The following is a 9095-nucleotide window of genomic DNA, read 5'->3' as shown; positions in this document are numbered from 1 at the left end:
ACTTTGGCACGGCCGCGCACCTGGGTGCGAAACTTTCGCGCCAGCACTCACACCCGCGCTCTCACACGGGCGCACGCGCCCCAGGACGCGTTTTCGGCCATGCCGTCGCTCTCACCGCCCTCACACACCAGCTAGCACACGGGCCCCCCCCCGTGTTCTCACGCGCGCTGGTGCGCACATGCACTCTGTCGCGCTGGTACCACCCCGTCGACCGGGCCGCCTCCCTAGCCACAGCACCTCCTGCCCCCCACCCCCACCCCTGCAAATGAACATCTCAGCGGGCAAGCAGCTCGAGGTCTTTTAAGGTAAAATATTCCTTCGAGTTCCAGTGAAAACACGCCCCTGGTGCAGCAGCTCCGAGTCTAGCCTGGGAAGGCCCTCCTCATTGGGCGCCTGGAGCCTCCAAAGAGGCATGCGGGAGGCCAGGGCTGGCCGGCCAGCAGAGACAGCTGACCCGGAGGAGCCACTGTTCTTTGTCTCCCAAACAGAGGCGGCATTTTATTCCAGAGCCAGCAGCAATATCCCCCCCCAACCCCCAGAGTGCGGAAGGGGAGAGAGAAAGTGGCTCAAAAGCCAGCCCGTGCGGGTGATAGTTCTGCGATAATCCGAGGCGGTAGGCACTCTGTCCCTTCCTGCTTGTCAGGGGACGACCCAGGAAGAGCAAGGAGAGGTCTGGAGAGGCTCGCGCAGCTCCAGGTGGGTTCTGTCTCCCGCTGCCGCCCGGCACCGGGCTAGCAGTCAAGAATCTCCAGAGACAGAACCAAGGGCCAGGGCCTCATACTGTCCTGGATGCCAGACCAGGACAATCCCAGTCCCCCAGCTGGAAGTGGGCTAGTGCATGTTTTATTTTTTGAGATTCCTGAGTGAAGGCCCAGTAAAGGGTAAATGTCACTGTCCTGGAATCGTTCCTGGAGAGTCAGATTTCCAGCTAAGAACGACAGCACCCTCTCAATGGAAGAGAAAGCCTTATTTTGAAAGTCAAGTCACCATCTCTGAATCCTCCTGCCAGCCCTCCAAACCGCAGTAGTTGGGGGGGACTGCAAGTTTAAATGAAGGTGACATGTCTCTGGATTTCCGACCAAGTCTCTCCCTTTGTTATAGTCTCCATTAGTTGATGGGGCGGGGTTGGGAGCCCGGTGTCTGTCTTTACAGTCCTGGTCTAAAAACAGAAGGCCTTCTCTTACTTGGGGGTTGGTTCATTGACATTAACTGCAGGTTCCTTCCGACAAAGCCAAACCCAGATTTTTAAATTAATAATAACATTTATTGTTCTTTTTCTCTGATTACAAACGTAATAGATGTTCATTGTAACCATATCCCACCCACTAGAGATAAATGCTGCCAACACTTTTGTGCGGTCTTTTTTTTTTCTGTGCACATAATAGTTACCATTTATTCAAAGCTAACACTGTGCCAGGCACTGCGCTAAGCATTGTATAAACAAAATCCCATTTAACCCTGAACACCCTATGAAACCAGCACCATCGTATCCCCATTTTTCAGGAGAGGAAACTGAGCCTCAGAATGTTCATTCACAAGCCCAGGGTGAATTTGTGAACTCTGAGAGCTGAACTATGAGCCCAGTAGGTGTGTGTACACACATACGCACACACACAAACATATGGTACTATCCTGTGTACGTAGGTATAAGAGTTTATTAAGGTCAAAGCATGGGTGAAACCAAAAGAAAATTGAGGCATAAGGAGGAGGCATTTTTGGAATTCTAGCAAAACTCTGCCTTTAAATGTAAAAATGACTTGTTTAATGATTGTTAGAATTTAAGAATGTTCAATGTCACCAGGAACTACATACCAAAGCCAAGGTCATTTCTCTCCCAGAAACCTCACTGAGGATTTTATGTGGAGGTTGCCAACTCTCCTGGCCACAGGGAAGGTGGAGGTTTGGCTGAAACCTGGCAGTCCCAACACTGAGGTCCTAAAATTGGGGGAAGAGGGGGTGAGACGTGGCTCGTGGATTCAGCCTTTGTCCCTGACTCTGCCTGCCTCAGCCTTCTGGCAGAGGCATAGCTATCTCAGGGAGGACCAGGACAAAAGGTAGAGGCCAGACCACTGCAAAGCCTTGCCTGCATTCACCCCTTCCCAAAGCAGGGCTCAGCAGTGCCATCTTTGTGTCCAAAGGGTCTGAGACCCCTCAACTCAGGCATCCATCAGGGAAGGAGCCAAGGGCCTGAGGGTTCTCCCCAAAGTGAAATGAAGAGAGGGGGTGAAAAGCCAGATTGTTTAACCAAGTCTTGTAGCAACCAAGGATAAAGCACGATAAGATTGACATGATTTTCCAGTTTTAATGATTTAACTTGAGATCCAGTCTCCTCCAAGCCTTTGCAAACGCTGTCCTCCCTGCCCGGAAGCCTCTTCTGCACCCGACTCCCGACTTTCCCTGGACAATTCCAGCTCGCCCCTCCTTCAAGTTAGAGGTCACCTTCCTTGACTTTCCAGGCACCGGCAGGTGCGTTTACCCACCCCACACTGGACTGTAATGCCTTTCCAGTCCATTGGCTCCTTGAAAACAGGGCCCTTTCCTGACTGGATCTCAGGGAAAGCCACAGCTGACCCTAGCTCAGGGCCTGGTACCACAAACCTGTTCACTAAATAAATGCACAGATCATGTAGAATTCAGAGGTGAAGAACAGCATTCATAAAACATATCCAGGGTTGGGCACGGTGGCTCAAGACTGTAATCCCAGCACTTTGGGAGACCCAGCAAAAGAACTGCCTGAGTCCAGGGGTTTGAGACCAGCCTGGGCAACTTGGTGAGACCTCATCTCTACAATAAATAAATAAATAAATAAGTCTGGTGTGGTGACATGTAGTTTCAGCTACTTGGAAGGCTGAGGCGGAAGGATAGCCTGAGTCCAGCAGGTTGAGGCTGCGGTGACTGTGAGCATGCCACTGCACTCCAGCCTGGACAACAGAGTGAGACTCTGACTCAAAAAAACAACAAAAAAACAACAAAAAAAACACATCCACACAGATTTTCCTCTCATGTACAGTGATTTTTTTATTCCCTACCAAAAGGGAATAAGAAAAAGATCCTTAGCAATTACTTCAATGTGTTCAGAAAGGAACGCATGCAGCTGTCAAAGTGCATGTCCTCTCACATTCTGGATAATGGACAGTTTCTTGATGTTAGAAGACAACATTCTGGGCCGGGCTCAGTGGCTCAGCCTATAATCCCAGCAATTTGGGAGGCCGAAGCAAGTCAATTGCCTGAGCCTACAGGTTTGAGACCAGCCCGGGCAACTTGGTGAGACCTTGTCTCTACAATCAAAAATTAGCTGGGCGTGGTAGCGCGCAGCTATAGTTCCTGCTACTTGGAAAGCTGAGGCGGAAGGATCACTGATGCCCAGAAGGTCAACACTGGAGTGGCGGTGAGCGTGCCACTGCACTCCAGCCTGGGCGCAGGAGTGAGACTCCAACTCAAAAAAAGAAAGAAAAAAAGAAAACAACATTCTGGAGTGAAGAATTCCATAGGAAGTAATCCTGACTCGAGGCCGGGTATGGTGGCCCACGCCTGTAATCCCAAACTCTGGGAGGCCAAGGCAGGAAGATTGCTTGAGCCCAGGAGTTCGAGACCATCCTAGGTAACACAGTGAGACTTCGTCTCTACAAAAAATTTAAAAATTAGCTGTTTGTGATGGCGGCAACCATAGCCTCTTGTACTCAGGAGGCTAAGGCAGGAGGATCACTGAGACCAGGAGGTTGAGGCTGCGGTAAACTGCGATCATGCCACCGCCCTTCAGCCTGGGTGACAGAGTGAGACCCCGACTCAAAAAAAAAAAAAAAAAAGAAGTAATCCTGACTCAATCAGCTGCCGTCTTGAACCCACATCTTCCAATACCCCTAAAATCACCCGTCGTGACCATGGCAGAAAGAACCACAGAATTGCCCCCGGAGGTGAAGGGCCAGGCTCTTCCAGCACGATTGTGCTTCCCAGCTGTGCCCCCACCAGCTGCAGGCTGTGGACGCATCACTCAATCTCGGGGTACATCAGGGGGACTGCACAAGGCTCCCTCTACAGACTCTCAGGAAGCTCTGGAGGGATGGTAGATGCCCCTGTCTGTAAACTCCTCTGCCTCATCTGCTCTAGACTCTGTGCCCACCTGTGGGACCAAGTGCTCAACTGAGCTCTGAACAAATGGCACCTTTCCCACCCTTTCGTCTCCCTCCCTCCCTGCTCCCTAGGTGTCCCTTTCTAATAAGGGGAAGCAACCCTCCCATTTTTAGAGAACCACGGCAGTCCTCCCCTCAGTAAAATCATCTTGTTTTAAAATATCCACATGGCTGCTGGATGCGGTGGCTCACACTTATAATCCCAGCACTTTGGGAGGCAGAGGCAAGAGGATTGCCTGAGCTAGCGGGTTCAAGACCAGCCTGGGCAACGTGAGGAGACCTTGTCTCTACAATAAATAAAAAAAATTAGCAGGGCTTGGTGGTGCGCACCTGTGGTTCCAGCGACTTGGAAGACGCGCCTGAGCCCAGAAGGTCGAGGCTGTGGTGGCTGTGAGCATGACACTGCACCCTAGCCTGGGCAACAGAGTGAGACTCTGACTCAAAAAAATAAAATAAAGTAAAATATGCACATGGCACTGCCTTTCTGCATTTGCCAGGAGGATCACATTCAGCTGAGCTTCCCTGACTCTCAGGTGAGGGGAACTGAATGCCTCCTTAGGACCCAAGGAAGAATTTGGCGGAGATTTCCTCCCTTCTGGCACAACAAGGCTGAAAGCAAACTGAGGCTTTATTATTTTCTTTCCTTTTATCATTTCCTGTAGTCTAAAAAATGAGAGGAATGTAAACATTGAGGAGGTAATGTTCTTAAGCACCAGATAATAAAAAGCTTTAGCAATCATTGCCAGGCATAGTGGCTCATGCCAGGCCTGTAATCCAAGCACCTTGGGAGGCCGAGGTGAGAGGATCGCTTGAGCATGGGAGTTCAAGACCAGCCTGGGAAACATTTTGAGATCCTGTCTCTACAAAAAATAAAAACATTACCCGAGTGTGGTGGCACTCTCCTATAATCCCAGCTACTCTGGAGGCTGAGGAGGGAGGATCACCTGAGCCCAGGAGTTCGAGGCTGCAGTGAGCTATAATTGTGCTACTGCACTCCAGCCTGGGGGACAGAGACAGACCTTGTCTCAAAACAAACAAACAAAACATGTAGCAATAATGGCCATTGGGAAGCACAAGCCAGATAAGCCCTGCCCCATCTCTCCTCCTCCTGACTCGTCACCATCCAGGCCGCTGTTCCTCCCTCAAATGCCACCCCTCTTCACTTATTCTTCCCAAGTCGCTCTGTCTCCTGGTTCTGAGCCATGACTTGCATTACTGTCCTTCCTACTTTTCCTGCACTTTCTCATTCATTTCTCTCCTTCTGCTGCAAATTCTAGGTGGGGTTTTGTGTCTCTGTGTGTTTTTTTAACTTTAAATTTTTTTTCTGCTCAGTAGGAAGGGGAAAAAAAACCAAAAACAAAACAAATCCTAACTCTTGATTTATTGTCATTGGCCCAGATCTTTCTTTTTCTTGCATAACTGACCTTCAGCAGACATCATATATATGTATTATATAATTAAATGTGTAGATATGCTTGTATATATTTTATTTTATTTTTTATTTTTTGAGTTGGAGCCTCACTCTGTCACCCAGACTGGAGAGCAGTAGCATGCTCCCGGCCACGGCAGCCTCAACCTGCTGAACTCCTGTGATCCTTCTACGTGTGTGCTACCATACCCGGCTAATTTTTGATTTATTGTAGAGATGAGGTCTTACCAAGTTGCCCAGGCAGGTCTTGAACCTGCGGGCTCAGGAAATTCACTCACCTCAGCCTCCCAAAGCGCGGGATTACAGGCTGAGCCACCGAGCCCGGTGCTTATATATATTTTAGAGACAAGGTCTTGCTATGTTGCCCAGGCTGGCCTCGAACTTCTGGGCTCAAGTGATCCTCCCTCCTCAGTCTCCCAAGTAGCTGGAACTACAGGCATGAGCCACTGCTCCCAGCACTTACATGATTCAAAATGAGAAAAGGACCAGATGGGGTGGCTCACGCCTATAATCCTAGCACTTTGGGAGGCCCAGATGAGAGGATTGCCTGAGCCCACGGGTTCGAGACCAGCCTGGGCAACTTGGCGAGACCTCATTTCTACAGTAAATCAAAAAATTAGCCAGGCGTGGTGGTACATGCCTGTAGTTCCAGCTACTCGGGAGGCTGAGGTGGAAGGATCACTTGAGCCCAGCAGGTTGAGGCTGCAGTGGTCATGAGTGTGCCACTGCACTCCAGCCTGGGCAACAGAGTGAGACTCCAACTCAAAAAAAAAAAAGTGAGAAAAGGCAGAGTAGAACATTCTGTCTACTCTCTGCCTCACCAAAACTGCAGCTTATGTTTGCAGAAATGCCGATAGTGTGCCAGATGCGGGGCTAAGGGTGTTACATCCTTGCTCTAATTGACATCTCACAGTAACCCGATGGGTGAGGTACTAGTGGGAATGCTCATTTTCACAGATGGAAACTGAGGCACAAAGAAAGCCAGGGTTCAAACCCAGGTCCCGAGACCTACTTGAAAACCATTACTTCATTGGGTCTTTCCTTAATATGGATATGATGACTGGGCGCAGTGGCTCACACCCGTAATCCCAGCACTTTGGGAGGCAGAGGCAAGAGGATTGCCTGAGTCCAGGGATCTAAGACCAGCCTGGGCAACTTGGTGGGATCACATCTCTACAATAAATGAAAAGTTTAGTTGGGCATGGTGGTGTCGTGCCTGTGGTTCCAGCTAATTGGAAGGCTGAAGCAGAAGGATTGCCTGAGCCCAGGAGGTCGAGGCTGCACTCCAGCCTGGATGACAGAATAAGACTCTGACTCAACAAAAAAAAAATTGTTTTAAATGGCTGCATAATTGTCCACTGAGAGGACCTGCCTCCTCCACGGAGCTGCCACTCCATGGGGTCAGATATTTGAAGCGCTCCCATTTCTTCATTTCTATGGGCAGCATTACTGCCACCCTCTCCGCCCATCACAGCCCATTCTCCCCTGGGCCAGGGATGGGCGAGGGAGAAGAGGGGTTGTCAATTTCATGGAATCTTTCTGAATAAAGAATCTGAGCTTTTTCTTTTCATTTTCTAAACATGTTGCCAGATTGCCCCTCAGAAGGGCTGTACCAAATTTACACTGTCGTTGGCAGCATTTTTTGACGAGAACTACTTTTCACGCTAATTTACAGTTTTTCTCTCGGATCTGGAAATCGTGCCCTGGCTGATTCTCTCATGAGGCATGAGGCATATAAAAAGACATCTGAGCGATGGCTGTCACCAGAGGGGAGTGTCTGGCTCTTCCGCCGGGTGCTCAGGCCGGGAGTGTTTCTGTCAGCTGGGCTGGGTTGGGTGGGGCTGAGAGCACTGACTCAGTGCTCCTGTCCAGCCTGCTCGCAAGCCCCCAGACACCTTCCCAGGGACTGTGGGACTTCTCGGCGCCCTGCGGTCCAGGGGCAGGCACGCCGAGCAATCCTGGAGGGATACTTCCGTGCGGACGGACACAGCATCACTCTTGTGAGCCCCACACTTACACCCTGGCACTTCATTCTGGCTTCTTGTGGCCAGCTGACCAGGCACTCCTGGGAATAGAGCTCCTCGTGGGTGGGGGCTGGGGGAGGGGGCTGCAGCCAGGTAAGGGGAGACAGGCGCCTCCGGAAAACCACAGCCACAGCCCCCCAACCCCCTGCCCAACTCTCTGCCTTTAAGCTGTAGCATGCCTTGCCCAGGTCCTGTGGCTGCTGCGGGCTCTCTCCCTAATCCTGGCCCTCCTTCTCCGGGGGTGGCCTGTGTTTGCAAACAGCAAAGGGAAGTTTTGACGGTGCTGATGAGCCAGACTCTCACAGCTGCCGGGGCTTAGTCATCATCACCAGTCTCAACCCTCGCCCTCCCCACCAACCTCACCAGCTTCCAGGTGACCCAGAAGAAGGACTAGGGTCTTTCTTTTATCTGCCATATTCCAGGTGAGGAGAGGGATAAACTTTCTGCCCACCCTCAAAAAACCAGAATGTGCAGGGCCCTGCATGCCAGGGTGGGAATTCAATTCAACACGGTTTTTATCTGCTGAAGGACAACTATGTGCCAAGCACAGGCTAAACACTTTACATACAGAGCTGCCTTTGCTGTCACTTAATCCTCACAACGTGTGCCTTGGGCGTTCGTATTCACATTTCACAGACGGAGAAACTGAGGTCCTATGTTATAAGAATTGCCGGGAAGCCAGACATGGAGACTCACGGCTCACACCTGTAATCCCAGCACTTTGGGAGACCGAAGCAGAAGAATCGCTAGAGGCCAGAAGTTCAAGACCTGCCTGGACAACACAGCAAGACCCCATCTCTACAAAAACAAATAACATTAGCTGGGTGTGTGGGCACCCCTCACCCCGGCTACTCAGAAGGCTAAGGCAGGAGGGTCAGTGAGCCCATGAGTGTGAGGCTGCAGTGAGCCATGATTGTACCACTGCGCCCCAGCCTGAGCGACAGAGAGACCCTCTCTCTAAAAAAAGAGTGGCCGGGGAGGCCCACGAACATGTAGGGGCCACTGTGGGAAGGTGACTGGGGTGCTGGAAAAGGTGGGCATGTCAGGCAGGAGCTGGGTCCCCCACCATTGTGTGGCCTGTGGGCCCCGTGCCTCTCCCTGGGTAAATGAGAGTGGACTGCTGACCTTCCCAGCCACAGGCACGAGGAAGCGAGTAGGCCAGCTGGAAGGGATGACTGGTTCTGCGGTTCCTTGCGGAAGACCCAGTGCAGGGAAGGGACCGCTCCGCCTCAGTCCCTGGGGCCGGCTTCATGGGGAGTGAACTCCAGATGGGAGGGAGAATAAGGGATGCCTGCTTGCGGGGTTTCTTTGGGGTTGATAAAATGTTCTCCAATTGGCTTATGGTGCTGGTGACACAGTTCTGCGAATAAGCTAAAAACAATGGCATTGTGCACATTAAATGGGTGGGTTTTATGGTATGTTCATCAAATCTTAATAAGGCTGTTTAAGAGAGAAAGGAAGGAAGAAGGGAGGGAGAGAGGAAGGAGGGTGAGAAGGTGGGAGGGGGAGGAA

The 9095-nt window shown here is 51.1% G+C and overlaps 1 protein-coding gene across 1 annotated transcript in view; it reads right to left on the bottom strand.

Moving 5' to 3' along the window:
* The window catches only part of KIFC3 (kinesin family member C3), a 37878-nt gene extending 37316 nt beyond the window's left edge, over positions 1-562 (bottom strand). Inside the window, exon 1 of the mRNA XM_008068016.2 lies at positions 455-562. The gene's annotated coding sequence lies outside the window, so the exon portion shown is untranslated. The remainder of the gene's footprint in view (positions 1-454) is intronic.
* Between the last annotated feature and the right edge of the window lie 8533 nt (positions 563-9095).

Source organism: Carlito syrichta, unplaced genomic scaffold (genome assembly GCF_000164805.1).
Source record: "Carlito syrichta isolate Samal-C Ts95f unplaced genomic scaffold, Tarsius_syrichta-2.0.1 Scaffold309854, whole genome shotgun sequence".
In the NCBI taxonomy this organism is placed as follows: Eukaryota; Metazoa; Chordata; class Mammalia; order Primates; family Tarsiidae; genus Carlito; species Carlito syrichta.
This window is presented reverse-complemented; position numbering and strand designations above follow the sequence as displayed.